General features: G+C 33.4%; 1 protein-coding gene across 1 annotated transcript in view; it reads right to left on the reverse strand.

The window, feature by feature from the left end:
• PIK3C2G (phosphatidylinositol-4-phosphate 3-kinase catalytic subunit type 2 gamma) overlaps positions 1–22,817 on the reverse strand; it is a gene marked incomplete at its 3' end in the record, with an annotated part of 314,051 nt that overhangs the window by 120,950 nt on the left and 170,284 nt on the right. The window lies entirely within an intron of this gene.

Consider the following 22,817-nt stretch of genomic DNA (forward strand, 5'->3'; position numbering starts at 1 on the left):
CACTCACCTCAGCCTCCCAAAGGCGCGGGATTACAGGTTGAGCCACCAAGCCCGGCTCTAGTATTAATTTTTAAGATTGTTATTGCTTTGGTTAGTACTCTAGCAATGTTCATACAAATTTTGAATGGTCAGCTTCAAGGCATTTTTCTCACAATCCTTTTTTATTTTTAGTAAATGTGCAGTGAATAGTATTATGGTGGGGATTACATGAAATAATCCTTGTGAAACGTAATAGAGTGCTTGGTACCTAGTAAATATTCAAGAAAGGAACACCTGTTTCAAACGTTTAAACTAATAGAATGTTATAACTTATTATTTAATTTCATTTTTCAGTGTATATATTGGTGTGTGCTACATCTGATTTTTATTGAGAGACTAAGCTCTAGATACTGTGCTAAACTAGAGTATGCAAATAAATAATGCACCAGAAGTGCTTCTTATAGAAGTTTTAAAATTTATTTTAAAACTGATTATTGATTTATATTTCCAGCAGTAGAGCAGTTTAAAGATTTTACCAAGTTTTCTATGGAAGTAAACCTGAAGTGCTAGGTTATAATAGAAAATATCTATTTTTAAATGTATTAAGTGCACTGATGTGCCAGTAGGAAGGTAAAGATTCCTTAGAAACCAAAAACTTCAAGAGAAGGTAGAAACCTGGAATGGTAAACAGGACTTTGTATCCAGATTCTGCCTTGTATCTGCTAAACTCAGGGCGACTGGAGTTTTGTTTTCCACATGAAATATGGAAAACAGAAATTATTCCTTAAGAATGGGGAATTCAGTAGGCAATCACAAAAATTTAAGAGCCCAAAGAGATAGGCTTTTACTATAACAGTGACCTAAGATCACCTAAACATCATCCAAAATGCAGCAAGTAAAAGTAACTTTCTGAAACCTTGAGGCAGGTGGAGAATTCTTTGGCTCCTACCTGGGTTTAAATTCCACACACATACTACTCCCAGTGATCAAAATATTTTCAAGCAAATCATTTATTTAAAATAGTTCTGGATTGAGAGAGCTCCCAGTCACATGATATAAACAAATGAAAATCCTCTTTGAAGAAAAATGCCTTTTATCCATGCCTTATAACAACAGATAAGAATGCCCATAGATAAGTTTTCAGGAAGTATGAGCTCTTAGTCAAGCACCAAAATATACTTAAATAAGTAATGCACTGTGAATAAGAGTAATGCACTAGAATAAAGTCCTGCACTGTGAATAAAGTGCAGTAAATAAAGTAATGCACTGTGAATAAGAGTAATGCACTGTGAATAAGAATAATGCACTAGAATAAAAGATAGGAGATTAAGAGCCATAAAAAACTTCAGCAATTGAAATTATCATTCATACTACATAAAATAGTGATATCTGTCTAATATTTTTGTTAAACTTTTTTTTTTTTTTTGAGTTGGAGTCTCACTCTATTGCGCAGGCTGGAGTGCAGTGGCATGCTCATGGCTACTGCAGCCTCGACTTGCTGGGCTCAGGTGATCCTTCTGCCTCAGCCTTCCAAGTAGCTGGAACTACAGGCACGTGCCACCATGCTCAGCTAATTTTTTTAAAAAAATTATTTATTGTAGAGACTAGTTCTCACCAAGTTGCCCAGGCTAGTCTTGAACCTCTGGACTCAGGCAACCCTCTCACCTCAGCCTGCCAAAGTACTGGGATTACAGACTTGAGCCACTGAATCTGGCCTTAAAAAACTTTTTAAAGAACTGAGAAAGAATTAAATAAGATGAACAGGAGCAAGACACTATAGTATCAGAATAAATAATAAAAATAATTTTCAACAATAAAAATATGTGATTTAATAAATTAAAAACAGTTTCTCCTGCTATATATATGCATAGGTAGTTAAATAGATGTACATATATACAGACAAACACACACATACATACATATATACACACACGGCAGGATATTAGAAATAGCTGAAGAAAATTAATGAAGAGGAATAAAAATTTTTTAAAAATTTCTAAAAAGTTTTTTTTTCTAGAATCTAGTACAGGGAGATAAGGAAGCAGAGAATGTGAAAGTGCAATAAAAAATATAGGTAAATTAGAATGATTTGGTCTAATACATGTCTAATTTGATTCCAGGAGGAGAGCACAGTAAGAATGAGGGAAAAACAATATCCAAAGGAATAAAAGTTTAGAAATTTATATAACTTCATAATGTTGATGAAAAACAGCAATCTTCAAAGTCAAAAAGCCCAAATTCCAAGCAGGATAAATAAAAAAAAAGTTGATATCCAAACACATCAAAAGACAAAGAGAAGGTCTTAAAAATGGCCAGAAAGAAAAGTATACCACAAAGAAACAAGTCTAATAATAAATGATTTCTCAACAGTGACAGTAGGACTCAGCAAGTCCATAAAATATTATTCAAATTACTGAAAGAAAGTAGCTGTCAACCTACAGTTGTATATTCAAAAAATATATCTTTTAAAAAGGAATGTGAACTCAAGTTATTTTGGTAAATTAAAAGGGTCAGATTTGTAATCACACCTTCACAAATAATCCTCTTCAGGTAAAAGTAAGGTGATTTCAGATGAAAGGGCTAAAATATAAGAAGAAATGATGAATACAGAAAACAAAAATACAAGTATTTATAAATAAACAAAAGATCACAATATATTTTAAAGGATTGGCAGTAGTGGGAAACTGCCAGGGGGACAAGGGGGTGGGGGCACACCTCAACAGGGGTACCTGCATTTATGAATATTTGTATACCTAACCCTGAATTGTACCCCACATATTTAAAATAAAATTTTTTTGAAAAAGAAAAAAAAAAAGCTAAATATAAAACAAAATAGAACTGAATTACCTAATAACTAAAGCTTGTTAATCAAGAAGTAAGTTTGGCATGTACTAAATGCCACTAAGATGGTGGCACACATAAAGTGTGCTAAGTTCAGTAAGAAGAAAATTTTCACAGAATGAGGTTTCATTATTGCAGGCTTTTTGTTTGTTATTTCAACTGAGGTATCCCAAGAACTATAACAATTCTTTGAATGGATAAGTAGATTGAATGAAGTGTCTTATCTTTCAGTCTTAGATTCTGGTAAACTAAATGTTGATGTATAACAGAGAAAATTAAGTGTTGATAGTCTAACACAGCAGTTACTAGATCAAATAAGATGTGCAAATGTCAAATTAGTAAGTGAGAAAATGAAATAAAAACAATCATTCAAAAGACGGTAAGAAAGAAAAGAAAAAGAAACAGAAAATAAAGGAAACTGGAAAGGACAAAATAAGATAATAGAAAGAAATCCAAATATATCAGTACTTGTAATAAATATTCATGGCATCCAAAGTCGAAGAGATAAATAAATTGTGATACATGTATATAATAAAGTACTATAAAGTAGTTGAATTAATAAATTAAAATTTACAAACAAAAACTGGAATGAATTTCAAGATAATATTGCACAGAAAGCATTTGTAGAAGAAGGCATACAAAACAATTCTATTTATACGGGGTTAAAAAACACATACATCTAAATAACATATATAATATATATACGGAGTCTCACTCTTTCGCCCAGACTGGAGTGCAGTGGCCGCTTCCGGCCACCGCAGCCTCGACCTGCTGGGCTCCGGCGATCCTTCCGCCTCAGCCTTCCAAGTAGCCAGAATTACAGGCATGCGCTACCACACCCGGCTGATTTTTTGATTTATTGTAGAGATGAGGTCTCGCTGCCCAGGCGGGTCTTGAACCCGTGGGCTCAGGCAATCCACTCACCTCAGCCTCCCAAAGGCGCAGGATTACAGGCTGAGCCACCGAGCCCGGCTAAATAATATATTTTTGTAAGAGTGTAAACATTAGTGGTAAGACCATAGAACAAAAAATTTTTTAATTAATTTGAATAATTAATTTAAAAGTCACTTCTTCTTTTGACAGGAAATATTAAAGAAATATGATTGGGCTAGCTCAAATAGGGAATGCCAAAGTTTATATGTTGATATATGAGAAATTTGGTAGCAGATGTGCAGGTGTTTGTTGTATTGTAATTTGTGCTTTAGACCTATTGCTATGGCTTGAATATTGTAGTCCCCCCCAAATTCGTATGTTGAAATCGACTTTCCAATACAATTGTATTGAGAGGTAGGGACTTTGGATAGGTGGGTAGGGAAGAAATGAAACGAAGTAAAAGGCAGAGTGGAGAAGCAAATGGCCTTTTAGATTTTTGCAGATTTGTTTATTGCCAACTCTGAGGCCATCACTAAATTCATTTATGGCTGATGCAAAGGGGTTTGGGGGTAGGGAGTCTCTAAGCCTCTATGGACTTCAGTTTCCTCATTTAAAAACGTAAGTCTAGGTCATGTGGACATAAGAACTCATCCACTATTTATATTCTTTGCTCTGTGGCTCCATGAACACAAAAACTGTCTTAATTGCCTGGTTTTGCATCAGAGAATAAAGGCTACTAAACTACCCATGCTTATTAAATTCCATTCAAATTATGAACACTTGCATTAGAAACACAACCGTCACATAATCACTGATGCAGTCCACTGGTGATTAATTAGGGAGCATTCTCCTCTTGTGTAAACATTTAACAGGAATCCTCCATGTTGCTTGTGCCAAGTTTATTTACGAGAGGGGAGACCTGGATTGAGGTATTAAAAAGAAAATATTTCTTTATGGCAGAAGAGAGTCTAACAATTTCTATTTTCAGAATTTTATTCAGCTACTGAGATACTCATTGTCAAAGGGAGATTTCTTGCTGTCTTATAGAATTAATTTCTCTTAAATATATTACTAAAAATGTGTATGCTCCACTCTAAGTGTGCTTGAAAATCAAATGGTGAAAGAATATATTCTGTCTGTTACAAATTATTGGCATGTGAATTATACCGTGACAATGAATAACTAAACCAATTCTGATGACTCTAAAAGAATGGCAGAAATCAGATCACAGCTATCAATGATGATAATGGTGACTATTAACAATAATTAAATAATGTCAAGATGAAATATATCAGTGTTAATTACTGAATTTTCCTATGATTTTTAGAAAAACTGTACCTTAAATACATCCGATAAAGGATGTGGTATTCTTGTACAAACAATGATGCTATGCCAAAGGAACATTTTATAATAACATTTATTTAAAAACAATTTTGTTCCCAAACCACTGAAAACAATACAATGTTGAATGATTTAGTTTTACTAGTAATAAAGATAATAGATTATATTGTTGGTAAGCAAGTTGATCTTTAGAAAGCAGCCAATATTATGTGTTGAAATGAGGCCAATTTAATCAGTGAGAAGAAACTCCTGAGCCAGAAATTCAACTTGGAAAAAAAAATACATTCCTTGGAATAAAACCAGAGGTCCACATATAAAACTTCCTCTCTTTTAAACTTGGCTCTACATTTTTAGATTCTCTCACAGGTTAAAAAAAATGTAGTTGTCTCATTAAGCTTTCCCATGGGCACTGGTCCAGATTTCAGACTCATCCATGCCTTTTGGCTTATTTTCTGTCAATAATCTACAAAAATATGCCTGGACTAAGATAGTCAAGATAATGCCAACAGAGGAAAATAAGAGAAAAAGGAACTTCTTACTTGATTTTACTCTAGTTTTTTCTAATATCAGTTATAATATCTCTGATGCTCTTAAGTGCATTACCTATATCTTTTGTAAAAGGTTTGTGTATTATTTTGAATGGTATGTCTGAAGAACCAATATTTTATAGGTCATATATACATTAATATCAGAATTAAACTTCTTCAGATTTTTGTAAGAATTAATCATTATACTATGGATTAAACTAAAGGCTACACAAGGAGGAAATGAAAGTAACTTACTGTGGTAAACTGAATAATGCATCCACCACCTTCCACAATGTCTGCATCTTAATCCTCAGAACATGTTTATATGTTATTACCTTACATGGTAAAAGGGACTTGTAGTTGTGATTGAGGAATTTGAGATTTTGAGACGGGGAGATCTTTCTGGATTATATTGGTGAGCATGATGTGATCACAAGAATTCTTATAAGAGGAAGGCAGGAGGGTCAGAGTGAAAAGAAGAATATTTGATGAAAGAAGCTGAGATCAGAGTGATGTCATTGCTGGAAGAAGGTCATGAGCTAAGGAATGTAGGCAGCCTCTAGAAGCTGGAAAAGGCAAGTGTGTTAGTCCATTCAGGCTTCTATAACAAAATAACATAGATGGGTGTTTATAAACAAAAGAAATTTATTTCTCACAGTTTTGTTCACCAGGAATTCCAACATCAAGGTGCCAGTAGATTTGGTGCCTGGTCAGGGCCTGCTTTCTGTTCATAGATGGCACTTTCTAACTGTATCCTCACATAGTGGAAAGGGCTAACTAGCTCCATGGAGCTTCTTTTATAAGGACAGTAATCTCATTCATGAGGGCTCTGCTCTCATGCTCTAATCACCTTCCAAAGGCTCCTCACTTACTAGCAGCATGGCATTGATGATTAGGTGTCAACATTTACATTTGGAGATGTGTACATACACATGGCATCAGACAATAGCAACAAGGAATAGACTCCAGGAGGAATTCAGTCTTGTGAACATCTTGGTTTTAGCCCCATAACATTTGGAATTCTGATCTCCAGAACGAAGTTGCTGATAGTTTGTTACAGAGCAATAGTAAACAGATGCTTAATGATGGACCTTACTGAACAATGAAATTCTTTGTAAAGCAAGTTGTACAAACTATATTAAAATAAATAAATTATTAAAAAATGAAACACTAAGCAAAAGATAATAGAAAATTATGCCCAACCTCATTTGTAATTAAATCAACCCAACAATTAGACACAGTAATCAAACCAAGTTAGGATATAAATGTGGGTGAGGGTACAGGAAATAACCACTTTTATGTACTGCTAATAGGAGTGTAAATCTTTATATTTTTAATAAAGGATTATTTGGCAATGTAAGTCAAAAGAAGTAGAACATCTCATGGGTAGTCTCTATTATAGCAATTCTACTTTTAGTAAATAGTCCGGAGAAGTAACTAAGGACATATGCAAGTGTTTAATTGCAAGAAAGTTCATATCAATGGGAAGATTCACTAATAGAAAAATATTGAAAACAATCTGAATGTTCAGCAATAGGGGTTTAGTTAACTATATTATAAATTACTACATTGGAATAAATGAATTAATTTAATTAATTATAGAATCTTGGTCATTTGAAAAAATGATATTGTGAAAGTATACTACTGACTTTTTCTAAAGATGTTAAAGGCAAGTTGTATTTTTAAAATAAAGTTAGGTACAGCATAATATCTATCTCATTTTTGTATTATATACATAATGCACACAAACTATACACATACATACACCTAGACACAGTTAGGAAGCGTATGTGACACCAAGCTGCATTAATGGCTACCATTTCTCTATTACTATTGAGTTGCAGGATCTGTTCTAATCATTTTATGTATATTAACTCATTTCTACTTCACACCACACTAGAAGAGTAAGTACTATTATTAGTCTACAATTTCAGCTGAAGAAACCAGGCTCCAACAAGTTTAATTTGCTCAAAGGGAAGTAAATAGTGAGTGGGAGATCTAGTATTTTACCCTAGTACAATGTCCAAGATCTCCATGTCTAACCACTGGGTAACACTACTGCCTCTCTCCTTGGGGGCTAGAATTGAATGCCGGGATTGGTAGCGTGTTTTGTTTTAAACTTTTGCTAATCTATGTTTTCTAATTTCCATATAACAATAACAAAAAATAGCTAACGTATTGAATGATTTAATTATTCTAGGCAGCGTGCTAAATGCCTTATACATAAGATCTTAATTCATACTAATTAAAGCCCGTGAAACAAAATTTTTAAACATTCTCTTTTGTATGCTAAGCAACTGAATCTTAGAGAAGTTAAGAAACATTTTTGCAATCATACAACTACTAAGTATAGGATTCAGATTTGCATTTACCTGAATCCAGAGTCACTATCCTTAACCATCACGTCATGTTGCTTCAATAAATGTAACATTGTAGAAAAAGTCATTAAAAAGAAGGGAAGTCTCCCTTTCTGACCTTAAGTTCAGAGATCTTCAGTATAGCATTCGATGTAGTACAATAACAAGGATTATCTATACACTATAAACTTGGTTAATATTGAGTCTATTTAATTAAAGAGTTTATTCAGTTTAGGCATGGAATAAGCATGCAACACACTAAATATGAATTTCAGTGTACTAAAGCATTTTCAATATAAAATCCAAGTAGTGAGATTTGAATTTAATTGCTCCTAAGAGGAAAGATACTAACTATGTAATAGAAAGGAGTAAAACTCTTTACACATTCACAGGAATCAATATATAAGCAGCAGAAAGGAGTCTTTCATCTTTTGCCATGAACAGTTCCTTGAGAATTCTTTGTAGTGAAGGAAGTTTTCAATGAAAATAATAAATTACTTCCTAAGATAAGCTAGTCTATTAATTGGTTTCTCATGTAGGCCAGTCTTTTTACTTTTTCTAAATAGTCAGTGGTAAGTGTCTCAAGCAATTTGTAATGCGTTGACTTATGCCAAATTCTTGCTCTTCTATATGCAATTATTTATGAAGTTTTGAATTATAATATTTGGGGATTCTCTGAAGAGTAGTCACACATCCAAAAATTTTAGCTAATATTTCCAGGTGATAAACTTCTTAAAATTCTGCTTCCCAAAGGATTTTTTTCCTAAAATTAAAAGATTTTAATGAGAGTAAGAACTGATAGTCTACAAACTCAGTGGCTTAAAACAATGGATGCTTATTGGTTCACAGTTCTATAGGTCAGTAGTCCAGGTATGGTGTAGCTGAGTATTCTGTTTGAGGTATAATAAGGTTGAAATCAAAGTATTGACCAGACTAAGTAGTCATCTGGAGTCTTTGGGGAAAAATGAGCTTCTAAATTGTCAGATTGTTGGGACGATTCAGTTCCTTGTGGTTGCATGACTGAGGTTCTCATTTCCTTATTAAATATTAGCTAGATGTATTTCTTAGCAACTAGAGATCACTGGTATTCCTTGCCACATGACCCCATCTATCTTCAAAGCCAGCCACAAATCATTCCCTCACATTGAACTGTCACACTGAATCTCTATCACTTTACCTTCTAACACCTGAAGGTGAATCTTTGTTTATAAAGGCTATAGTGATTATTTGAACCCACTCAGGATAATCTCTTTTTTACCATATAATATAACATGACCACAGTAGAAATATTTCACCATATTTACAGGTTCTTCCCATTCTGTAGGGCAAGAGATCTCCCTAGGATAAGGATCATTGAGATCATCTTAGAATTCTATCTACTACAACTACTTAGCACTATAAGTTTATAAAACTATCCAGAGTTATGGTGGGTTAAATAAAGTTAGCAAATAAGAGCAGGAAGGGCTAGTCCATAAAACTTAAGATATTTAAATCTCATCCTTTGAACACATATAAAATTAATTTTTTTATATTAAAAAGAAGAGTTTGTGAAAGAAGTAGATCAGTACAATTTTTTCTTGAATAAAATAAAAGCTATTATCACAGACCTTACAAATTTAAACCTAGTTAAATAATGCCAAGTGTCTAATTAGGCTTTACTTACTATAAAGTGAAAACCCTAACTCTAGATCCAAGCACATAGTCTACTTTACCTTTGGACATGTTGACTTTAAAAAGTCCAAGAATAGGCAACTAGCTCTGCCATGACGATTACTAAATTCATACTGATTGAGAGTCTAAAATAAAAAATGTGGCCTTTCATTAAAAAAATTCAGTACCTCTGATTTTTACATTATAGAGATTAAAACGTTTCAGAATCAGCACACGTGATTATAAGAGGAAGAGTGTGGGAATGTGTACTTGCTGAAGAATTGCAACATAAAGCCCTAGGGAAGTTTTGAGAACATACATACAATTTCCAAAATCAATGATGTGGTTAAGACAGGTGAAAACAGGCTTACACAGAACTGAGGCCAGTGGTAGTGGCACTGAAGAATGGTCTATATTGTTGGTAGTGTACATGACAGGATAATTTCCTGATGGCCAAAAGTCACTAAAGGAGGATTGTTAAATCATTTTTCCATATTGAAAGGATAATACAGGAATATACACTGTGTGTATATTCATTTTTTTACTTCCTCAGCTGCCATCATAAATAAAAGGAAATTCAGAGTAAGAGGAATAATATGTAACTTTTCAAAATCAAAGGAAAGCATTTAACCATTCTCTGTTGAAATCAATCTTCTAATTACATTTATTTCATAATCTTCTATGCACAAACCCAAAAGTACAACATAATCTGCATAACTTCAACCTATCCATTCTTCATGGCTCTGGTTTGATCTTGTCTCCTCCCAGCCAATTTCTCTACTCCGGTCCACCCTAATTGTTTCTTTTTCTAGGTTTCAATTGTACTTGAATTTCAAATTGCAATGCTTTTCAAGTAACCTTTTTTTCTGATTGTTTTAAGATTGTTGGTTTTGTCTCTCAGGATTACAAAGTTCTTAAACTGAAATTGTTATATAAAGGGATGGACTGTAGATCCAACTCTGCCATTAACTAGTAGTATAACCTTAGACAAATTATTTAATCTTTCAGAAACTTGATTTCTTCCTAAACTTGTGTCTAAGTTTATGTAAATATTTTAGTAAATTAACTGGTAGACAATTGTCTTTGCTGATTTCTTGTTGAGGGCAAGAACTCTGGGTTCCTGCTCTGTAAACCAACAATCGACACATCTGAAACCTCAATTAATGTTTCTGGGATTGGTTAACTTCCAGGAACTCCAGAAAGGTGAAGAAAACAAGAAGAGATGTCATAAGGCAAAAGTCATTGACGGATTATGAGCAGAGGCAGAAAATATTTTTATAAAAAGGTTGTAATGAATGCTATGGACTGAATGTTTGTGTTTTCTCAACATCTGTATGTCGAAATTGCAATCTCCAATGTGATGGTATTAGGAAATGGAAACTTTGGGTGATCATTAGGCCACCATGAATGGGATTCATGATCTTAAAAAAAGACCCTGGAAAGCTCCCTTGTCCCTCTCATCAGGTGAGGAAACAGCAAAAAAGAGTTATGAACCAGGAAGCGAGTCCTCATCAGATACTGAACCCGCTGACACCTTGATCTTAAATTTCACAGCCTTTAGAACTAGGAGAAATAAATTCCTGTTGCTTATAAGCTACCCAGTCTACAATATTTCTGTTATAGCAGCTCCAACAAAAAGACAATGAATCTATTGCAATTCAAATTCTGAAATTCAAGCGTGAAAAAGAAAATTTTAAACACCAAAAGAGACTTTATCTAGGAAGATATACCTATTTATTGTTATTTACTGGAGTCATTCTTGACCTTTTCTCCCCTCATACCTCAGGTAGGAGGTTCCAGTGATTTCCACCTGCTGGCATTCATACCCTTGTATGAGACCTTCCTGAGTGTGGGTTGAACCTAGTGATTTGCTCCTAACCAATAGATTGTGACAAAGGTAATGGGATGTCACTTCTGTGATCTGGTTATAAAAGACTCGGACCTTAGCCTTGCTGGTATTTATGTTCTCTGGCTGTTCTTGCTTGCTTGCTTTGATGAAGAGGGCATCCTGGCAAGGAATTGAATCCTGTCAACAGCTACTTGAAAATAAATCTGTTCCAAGTGAATCTTGAGGTGGCTATGGACTGTTGACACTTTGATTACAACCTCTTGAAAGAAGAACCCTGAAGCTGAGGCCTCAGCTAAGCTGTGCCTGAATTCCTGATCCACAGAAATGGCGAGATAATAAATGTGTTTTTAAGTCAGTAAAAATGTGTTATACAATATTAAATAGTGAATACACTTATGGCCAATTCATCAATATATTCCATCATCTCTACCTTCAAATTTAGAATAGAAAATTCTAAAATATTCTGAGTTCTAAAGTTTAACATTAGAATAGAATCTAACCACATCACTACTACCACCTTCACCTATTACAATATAATTTATCACCTGATTACTGCAACAGCCTTTTAAGAATTTGTGACTTTTCTGCTTTTGTCCTTGCCTCCTTAATTCTATTCTCAAAACCCCAGGCAAAGTGAACCTTTTAATAGATTCTATTCTCATTCCAATCCTCAGCTATCTTGCAAAAATCTATAAAACCGTGCATAATGTTTCCTCTCCCTGTGTACACCTAACGTGACTACACTGGCTTTTCACACTTTCCTTAACATGCTATGCACACTTTGATACTTTTGACTCACTGCTTTCTCAGTATGGAAGGTTGTTCACTCAATATCATGATGTCTGGATCCCTCAAATATCTTTACGCAAATGTCCCTTCAGAGCGTTCTTTCCCAGATGCCTTATCTAAAATTGCACTGCCTTCTCCCAATACAGTTCCTTATCAAAAGAAAACATTTTGTACATCTTATTTATCTATCTTGCTTATCTTTGTTTCCTTCACTACAATGTAAGCTTCATGAGGAGATGGAGTTTTTATTTTGTTTATTCCTGTATCTTTAGCACCTGAGACAGTGTTCAAGCTTAGTAGGCATTCATTAAATATTTGCTGAATTAATTAAAGAAACATATGAATGAATATTACCAATTTCTAGAAGAAATTAATAGAAGAACTCTGTTTTGAGAAGAGAATGTTTATCACATAGGTATGCAGTGACATTTTTGTGGCACTTAAAACTACAAGAAGCTTACATTCACCATATGCTAAGCAGTGGGGTGGAATTAAGCCAACTCTTGGCTCTTCCTAACAATCAGGAGTAAACCTTGGCATGGAATGTTCTAAATCAGAGATACTGACAACATTCAAATTAGGCACTGAGTCAGAACACTAATTAAAATTTACATTTAAAAGCTAATTGAGTTGCGTTCACTTGCACAAGTTATTTCAATAGCGAATTACATTCTCTCCCTCAATTAAAAAGAATACAAGAAAGCTGACAGAGGGTCTCTTTTTGTTGTTTGAAAAGTACTATTTAGAATTAACACCTTTAAGAGAATTTCTAAGGTATTTCCCAATGTGTTTAGTATTGGCAGTAATCTCAAGCTGTGAATGTTCCATTTAACTTTTATGTTGAACCTGATGCCTAACCCTTACACTCAGGATCTGCAAGTCAATTGTTAAATTTGCCGGCCACTAAACTTTTTCATCATGTATTCCTAAGAGGAAAAAATTGCTGAGCAACTCTCCAATGTCTATGTTTGTTCAAGAGTTATATTCACACAAAGCAATAGTAATCAAAATAGTAAGATACTGGCATTAAAAGAGGCACATAGACCAACGGAACAGAATTGGGAGCCGAGAGATAAACTGAAGCATATATGGTCAACTGACTTTCAAGAAGGACATCAAGAGGACATCTTGGGAAAAGAACAGTCTTCAATAAGTGGTGTTGGGAAAACTGAACATCCACACACAGAAGAATGAAACTGAACCCTTATACCATACACAAGAATAAACTCAAAATAGATGAAACATCAATATATAAGACCTGGAATTGTAAAACTCTTAAATCTTAGGAAAACTTTCCATAAAATTGGGCTTGACAATGATTTTTTGGATATTACACCAAAATCTTAGGCAGCAAAAGCAAAATTAAACAAGTGGGAGTACATTAAACTAAAATGCAAAGCAAAGCAATTAACAAAATAAAAAGGCAGTCTAAAAGTAGGGAGAAAATATTTGTGAACCATATGTCAGATGGAGTCTATATTCAAAATATATAAGAAACTCAAAAACAGGAAAACAACCTCACCAAAAAATGGGCAAAGGACCTGAGTAGACGTTTCTTCACAGAAAATATAAAAATAACCCACAAGTATATGAGAAGGTGCTCAAAAATACTAATCATCAGGAAAGGAAAATTAAAGCCAAAGTATTACCTCACAGAAATTAGGATGGCTATTATAAAAAAGACAGTGATAATAATATTTATAAAGGTATGAATAAAAGGATACCTTTGTACACTGTTGATAGGAACGTTAATTAGAACAACTATATGAAAAACAATATGGAGATTCCAATTAAAAATAGAATTACCACATAGCCCAGCAATCCCTCCTCTAGTTACGTACCCAAAGGAAATAAAATCAGGCCACTGTATAGATATCTGAACTTCCATGTATACTGCAGCCTTCTTCACAATAACCAGAAAGTGAAAACAACGTAGAGTCTATCAGTGGAGGAATGGATAAATAAATTGTGGGAGATACACACACACACACACACACACACACACACACACACACACACACACACACACACACAGAGAGAGAGAGAGAGAGAGAGAGAGAGAGAGAGAGAGAGAGAGAGAGAAATATTATTTAGGCTTAAAAGCCATTTTCAACAATATGGATAAACCTGGAGGCCATCAAGTGAAATAAACCAGACACAGAAAGAAAAATACTGCTCGATCTCACTTTTATGTGGAGTCTAAAAAAATACATGCAATATATAGAAACAGAGACTAGAGCAGTCGTTACTATGGGTAGAGGAAGGAGGAGAAAATGAAGATATGTAGGTCAATGAGTACAATGATGCAGTTATGTAGGATGAATAAGTCCAGAGATCTAATATCCAGCATGAAGACTATGGCTAATAATATCATGCTATATATTAAAAATTTACTAAGCGTTAGACTTTAATTTCTCTCACCACAAAAAAGGCGGGTGACTATGTGAGCCGCTGGATTATAGTAACCATTTCACGTGTATATCAAAATATCTTTTTGTGCACCTTGAATAGATACAACAGAAACAAAACAAGTTACATGCATATACTTTTATACTAATATAGTGCGTTATAAAACAAGCTGAGTTAAATTAAGTTAAAAAGAATGATATAGAGGAGCTATTTCAAAATAATTTAAATTTTATTGTATGCATTAAAAATAATTTTACTCTTAAAAATTATTAATACTACTTAGCGAGAATTACATTATTGAATAGCTTTCACGATATTTTAAGAGTTTTGCTTACCATTTTATGGCACTACGAGTTTATTTCTTTTTTTTGTAGTGTATTGTAAATGTACCAATTCTTTTAAAACAAATTTTATTTTAAATATGTGGGGTATGATTCAGGGTTAGGTATACAAATGTTCATTGTGCAGGTACCCTTGTTGATGTGGTTGCTCCCCCCGGCAGTTTTTCTCAACTGCCAATGCCACCCTCCCACCCCTGGCAGTTTCCCACTACTGCCAATTCCTTTCTTATAGTATTATGTTCTCACTCATAAGCAGAACTTGAACAATTATTAAAATACTACAAGAGATTATTTCAATATTTGGTTTCTTTAGCTTCATTGCTGGAAAGGATTCACCACAAAGATGCAAAGAGGCAAGTGGAGAAAATCCACCATAGTCTGCATAATATCATTGGTGCATTCTTAATAATAATACTTTTAAATAATAACATCCACCAGTTAAGCAAACTTTTTTTTAACTTTGCTAAACATTTTCAATATTACCTGATAGCTATTACTTGTTCTTGCAAACTAGTGTAAGCTGTAGATCCTTTTTATACTTCTGAATTCTTTATTTGAATGATTTTATAAAGGCTTAGAAAATTTTGTTTCCAAGTTTTCAAAGTACAAAGATATAAGAGATTTTTTCAGGTAATGCTTTTACATAATTTTTCTGAACAAATCTAGTTAGTAATGAAAATATACTTCAAAACATAACATTTTCAGAATACTCCTGTAGCATGTTTAAAAAACTGCTTTTTCATTGCCATGAAAAAGTACCTTTGTCTCTAAGGAACACATAAAGTGTGTGTGTGTGTGTGTGTGTGTGTGTGTGTGTGTGTGTGAATATAGATGCCAAGTAGCATCCTACCAGATATCACAGGCAAGGCTGTAAATTTGAAATTTTATATCAAAAAGAAAATGCACAAATCATCTTTAGGTTTGACAACTTGTTTGAGTGTTCAGTTGCAAGATAACCACAGAATATCTGGACAAAAAATTTTTCATGGTTACTTCCTATATTATTACAAAGTATTGTAATGATTCTGCCATTCAAAAGAATGTAAATCTACTTAACCAGGAAGAAACAAAAAAAGGCCACTATCAATTGCTATGTGTTGTGGAATTGCCATTCATCTATCGTGATGCCTTGTGGCCCTAAGTAAAAAAGTGATTATTTGACACATAAACCAAGTGGGGGTACCACAAGTTCCCCTTCATTAATAATGCAGAAATTACTGCAATATGTAGTTCAATATTCATATTCAACATATGAACATAGGTGAAGCATTGGGAAGAAACTATAATATAAGATCTCTGCCTGCAGGGAGATATCAATATACTTTTCATCTCTTCTAAGTAAAAAAAAAAAAAAAATTCATTGAGCTCTTCTCTACTCTCTGTTCTACAATAAATGTACTATTAAACGGTAAAATGCATAGCAATAAAAAAAGAAAAATGAAAAGAAACATGTCTTTGAAACCAGTTGACTAAACAGAGTGCCCTTCATTTTTAATGCTCTATTTTGATGTACATATTGTTTTGAAGTTAACATAAAACTCCACAACTATGTCTTTGTACATGGTTTATACCAACAAAAAAAATTCACTTTTATACATTTCTATATTAATTGTAGCAAAGCAACAACAACAAAACCTACTTCCTTTACTGTAACAAAGATGTAAACAGAATATGGTAAACATTCAAATAATTTGAGGAAGGTTTAACAAGACCATTAAAAAGGTGAGGGTGGAGTAGAGAGAAATCATAATATATAGACAGTATGTTGGGGCCAGTGCCAGGAACAGTGTAACTGCTCATATGCTTAGTTCTGAGGTGTGGGAGCAGTTTTTGGACCTCCTCTCCAGTTACCGGAATGAGTCAGTGGTCATGAAAAGATCAATGAAGTCACAGCTGTGAAGAGTCTCACAGACATGAAGGCAGAAAATATATGCCCTTACGTTATTCTCTTTCTTCCTGTAACCTTCTGCTTGGACTACCAATTGACTGTATCCAACCAGAAACCAGAGGCAAGAGTGACTGTGGTCACTGTCCATGTGAGTGAGTCTCAGAACAGGTACAGGCAAAAGGATGGAGTGGATTTTAACAGATAAACAGAAGACATCAGCTAAGATCATCTTTGAGTTTATTTCCTTCTGTATGATTAAAATAATTAGGTGGCAGATTGGCAGGGTCTAAATTCTGTGTTTATATAAAAAGATATGGGAAGATTATACAGTCTGTTGCTGTTGCTCTCAAAACATGGCTAATTATAGGGTTTTCAAAAATTATCTACTTTTCTTACTCTTTTAAATAGGCAACGTATCTAGGTTACAAAATCCAAAAGATGCAAATGGGACTACAGTGAAAATTGTCTCCCATCCTCCTTTTCCGGTGCCCATTTTCCCCTCATTAAAATGATTGCTCCTAGTTTCTTTTATATCCCCTCAGAGATTTTCTGTGCAATTAGAATCAAGGTAAGTAATAAACATGTTTTTCTTATTTTGTAGATGAGTGGTAAAATGCTATACAAACACGGCATGAAATGTAATAATGCATCTTGGTGTAGTTTGAAGTCAATGTACAGAGTACTTTCTAAAGTAAATATGATTTTATTTGTATGAGTGTAACAAAACCCCTTTACCTCTATTAATGAGTGTTTCCGTTTTTTCTGTAACCCAAACGACCATGAATATGATCATACATACATCATTTTGCACATGTCCTAGTATAAGTACTTAAAACCAAAATTGCTTTGTGAAAACACACGCATTTAAAGATGTAAAAATATTAATAAATAAATCTCCATAAAAGTTTTAACAAACTTCCACCTACAGTTTGAGATTCTGTTTCCCTTTATTTTCACCAATAGGCTGCTGCCAAACTTTCTATTGTTGTCAATCTGATAGGTGAAAGTGGTATATGATTGTATTTTATGACTCAAGTTGAGCACCAATTCATGTGTTAAAAGCATATATCTTTAGTTAAATTATTTGCTTATATCTTTCAACTATTTTTATGGATTTCTAGGGGTTCTATATTAATTTAAGAAATTAGTTGTTTTTTTTTTACCAGTAAAAGAGTTGATATAAAATACCTTGATTTATTAAAAAGTGTTTTCCTAATTATACAGTTTCTCATCATTTTTCTTTTAATATTTTTATTCTCTCTCTATTTTTTTCACTTAACTTGCAAATCTTTGACACTCTTGGAATTTGTTATAGTGAATGTGTTAGCTGTAGATCCACTTTTTTTCCTTCAGCTGGATATACAAACACTATGGAACTCTAATCACTCCATGAAAAAGATACCTGCACACATGCATGTTTATTGCAGCATTACTCACAATAGCAAAAACATGGAACCAACTGTGGTGCCCAATGAAAGAAGACTGGATTAAAAAAAAAAAAAAGTGGTACATATACAAGATGGAATATTACACAGTCATGAGGAAGGACAAAATTATGAACTTCATACCAACTTGAATGGACTTAGAGTCTATAATACTGAGTGATCTATCACAGAAACAAAGAGCTGAGTACCACATGTTCTCACTCATAAGCAGACCCTGAGCAACTATCATGATACTATAAGAAATGGATTGGCAGTAGTGGGAAACTGCCAGGGGAGAGGGGGCACACCTCATCAAGAATACCTTATCTCAAACCAGGTGAAGTGGGGACCAAAGTCAGGCCCAAACTTTTACCTACACAATGACCATTTGTATACCTAACCCTGAATTGTACCCCATAACTTTAGAATTTTAAAAACTTATATCTTAACATAATCTATCTTTCCTATTGATTTGAAATTATTATTACTATTATTTGAAATTATTATTATTGCTATTTTTTGAAATCTGAATTCTTGAAGATAATTAGGCATATATCTTGACTTTCTTTTTGTTTCATTAATATTATTTGTCAGTCTTCTTTTTTGGCAGTATTACATAATTTCAATTATAGATAAGAATAATTTTTTATCATAATTGTACTAAAGTTATAAAACACTAAAGCTATAAAAAGCATCCACTGTGCTATAGAATGCTTATGAACATATCAAACTAAGAATATAACTTTAATGGTTTGAGTTTTAGCTGAAACAAGGAGACTCAGAGAAATATTTTTAATGAAAGGAATAAATGAAAACATCCAGATTGAATGTGATAAAAGGTCAAATCAGTTCAAGCACATTGAAGAGAAAGAGTGCAAGAAAAACCAATCATTGTCGATTTTGTCACATCTGTCATTGTCATCAGCAGCCATAACAGAAGCACCATCATTTATTAACTAGTTACTGTATGCAAGAAATAGTCATTAATGCATCTATTATACACTGTAGAAACTGAGCTCTATGATTGAAGAATATTCAGCAAGGAAACCTCAAAATCATGATCAAATTTGTGGTCCTGATTACAGTCCCAACTCAATAAAAATACTGGTGAATATTTGCTAAATGAATTAGGCTAAGTGTGGGAATTCATAAGATGCAGACATAAGACTAAAAACACAAATATCAAATGATTGAGACTATGATGTGATGAAGTGTTTTAATGGAGTTGGAAGTTTCCAAGATAGAAGTTGTTCAAGTAAGACTTTGGACTAGTTATGAGACTACTAAAGAAAATGACTCAGGAGGTAAAGATAGGGCTGATCATTCCAAGAAGTAAAACATTATGCCAAACATAATGCTATAGAGAGAAGATGGCTTGTAATGAGATTGGAGGAGAATAGGTGTATGGATTTTACTGGAATAGGAGCTTTAATATTCATTGATTCAGTTATGCATTCATTTTCTAAAAGAATAGTTCTTTGGCACTTTCTGATGAACAAGAAGAAAGCCAATATTTGTTTCTTATCAAATGAAATACACTCAGTACACATGAGAGTTATGAGTAGGAGTCAGGTCTGGAATATTTGCATAGTTATATAATGCTTTATAAGTTAGGAATGCTGAAGTGGCAACTGTGTAAATAGCTCTTGGGTGTCAAGGAGAAGGTCACTACACTCTAAAATGCTTTCTACAGAAAACATTGCCATGAAATTTTAAGGGAATCCTTAGATCTTTCTTATGTCTAAGTGATTAAAGATGGAATATACAACAATTATTAGAATTATCAAGTGGTGCAAGATCAAGGATAGACTTTAGTAGTTATACATTTTGGTTTACCAATTTTTCATTTTCTGGTTATAATGGTATCACTTTTCACTATGAAACGATTTTTTTTTATTCTGCCTGTTTGGCTCTTTTCTTTGTTTTTTTAAATCAAAATTTCAACTTTTGACAATAGCATTACCACTGATACATATAGGAGGATTTTCCAAGGATTAAAAAAAAAGAGTAAACATTATATTTTTCAGAAGTTTCTGTAAAGAAGGATACAAAAGAATAAATGGTCTTCCATTTCTTACATGTTGTGAAATGAACAAAACTTCTTTCCAAGGTATAAATGCAGGTGAAATAAAAATACAATATATTCACAAAACATTGAAAAAAATTAAGGGCATTTTATACTTATAAAAATTATATATGCACATATACACACATACATACACACACATAGCCCACACTAATTCTTTTTGATTTCTGACACTAATTCTACTTATTAATTTGTAAGATATGAACACTAATTCCGTTTCTTATTTTGTAAGATCAGGATAGGTTCCAAGTAGGTATTCTGGAATAAAAACCAGGATATTGACCATACAGATGAACTTGCAGCCTGAATAATTAAGGTCTAACACAAGTCTGTTGGAAAATTGTAGGCACAAAAAGATGTGTAATGTTTCTGTTTTTTCTTTTTAGATTAGAAGATATAGTTTATTTAGAAAGTAAATTAGAGAGAAAGAGAGAAAAGATTCACCTCCCCAAGTTAGAAGAGAGGGCCAAAACTAAAAAAACATGGTGGCCACAGCTCAAAGAACACATGGTTGGCCAGAGCTTAACAAAACAATACTCACCTTTCGTATCATCTTAAAAGATGTACCCTTAAGTAATTTAATCAGTTATGAAGGCTATTGGTAACATTTGAATAATTGTAATGTTATAGCCTGATACTGTTTTTCCCATTCATTTCTACAATGAGATCTGCTTCAGAAACTTAACATGGTCACTCCTTTCTCATTTCTGCTTCTCTGTCTTTGTATAAATTTATTCTTGGAATCTTCTCAGTTTACCCCAATCCATCCTTCTTTAAAGGTTGTCTCAAACTTCTCAACCAAGAATTCATCTCAACAAATCTCATTTAGCCCTAAAGTCCTTCTTATTCTTCTAAGAAAGAATATAAACTGTTTGAGGACTGGGAATAATACTCATGTCTTAAAAACTGGCCCACAGTATTCCACACTGAGTATCACTGAGTGTTTCTTAGTGAGATGAATACAGTTATTTCTCATAGTTTTGAGGTTACTACTGTCAGTTAAAACAATAGTAATCATTCATTTCAATATATCTTTCCTTTAGATATGACATGATGCAAAAAATAGATTACACATTAAATTCTAATCTGAAGTCCCTAAATCACTATAGGACAAATCAATAGTGCAGCTAATTCTTGGTCAATTTTTTTCATCTTCTTGATGGAAACTGGTATTCATTCCCACTACTAATTTGATATTTTATTTTTAAAGTTTTACATTTGTATAGGCTAATGTGGATAATAATATTCATAGATAAAAGTAGAAGATTAAAAGAAAACAAAGCTCAAAGAACAGTTAAATCAGGGAATTAAATAGAATGATTCACACTGCTGCTCTTGGTAGTTGTATCTACAGAATATTACTTCTCTCTTCAGCACACTGTTCTCCTACTTTTATTTTCTCTTTATTGTCTGCTTCACTGGTTTACTCTTTGTTGTCTCACTGGAAAATCTCAGATTTCCTTATTACCATAATTGCTATAAATAATTTTGAGTTTACTGCCTACAGAAAATAGACAGTCAGAACACAATTATCAGAGGATGACCTTGTTTCTTTCATTCAGCAAACAACCACTACCACATGTACCTGCCAACCTGTTCTCATCTAATCTTTTTGATCTCTGTGTATGGACTCTGGGTGCCAATTCTCTTGTGCTCCAGATGTCACACCCTATCATTACTCAAATACTTTGCACAAGCTCCCATTTTCTTTCATCTCATCACCCTTTTTACTTGATTTTTCCCACGAGAGAATCCTAAAACAATCTTTTCCAATCCTAAAAACAAAACTTTCTGTTTCCCATTTCCCTCTTCAGCCAGTACCCCATTTCTCACTTTCTCTTCTCAGAAAAACCCTAAAATAATTGTCTTTGATGTCTCTTCTCTCTTGAATCTATTTCTATCAGGCTTTTGCCTCTACGCCACTAAAACTGTTTTGATGACCTCCATCGTGCTAATAAGATCTCAATTTCACTTGACCTATCAGCAGCATTTGACAAGGTTGATCATGTCTCTCTTTTGATACTTTATTTAGTCTTACAGAATTACACGCTCACTTAGTTTATAACTTACATCTTTAAATATTTCTTTTCGGTTTTCTTTCTTGGTTGTACTTTATTTCTTTGCTTTTTAAACGTTAGCATTAACCAGTGAGTATTTGGGTTTCTTTTCCTTTCTATTTGTACTCATTCTCCTATGATCTCATCTATTCTTATGGCTTTATACTTCCATATGTTAATCATTTCCTCATTTTGATCTCTGGCCCAGATGAAGATGTTCAATAGTTATTTCAGACTTTAATAGATCCAGATTGATCTATTGATATATTCTTTCCACATCTAGAAATACGAACTCCCAAAATTCTATTTTTTTCAATTGTTCAGACAAAAACCTTAGTATCATTTAATCATTTCTCTTATGCCTCTCATCCAATCCATCAGAAAATTCTATTGGCTTCTTCTTCAA

Source organism: Carlito syrichta, unplaced genomic scaffold, assembly GCF_000164805.1.
Source record: "Carlito syrichta isolate Samal-C Ts95f unplaced genomic scaffold, Tarsius_syrichta-2.0.1 Scaffold315374, whole genome shotgun sequence".
Classification (NCBI taxonomy): domain Eukaryota; kingdom Metazoa; phylum Chordata; class Mammalia; order Primates; family Tarsiidae; genus Carlito; species Carlito syrichta.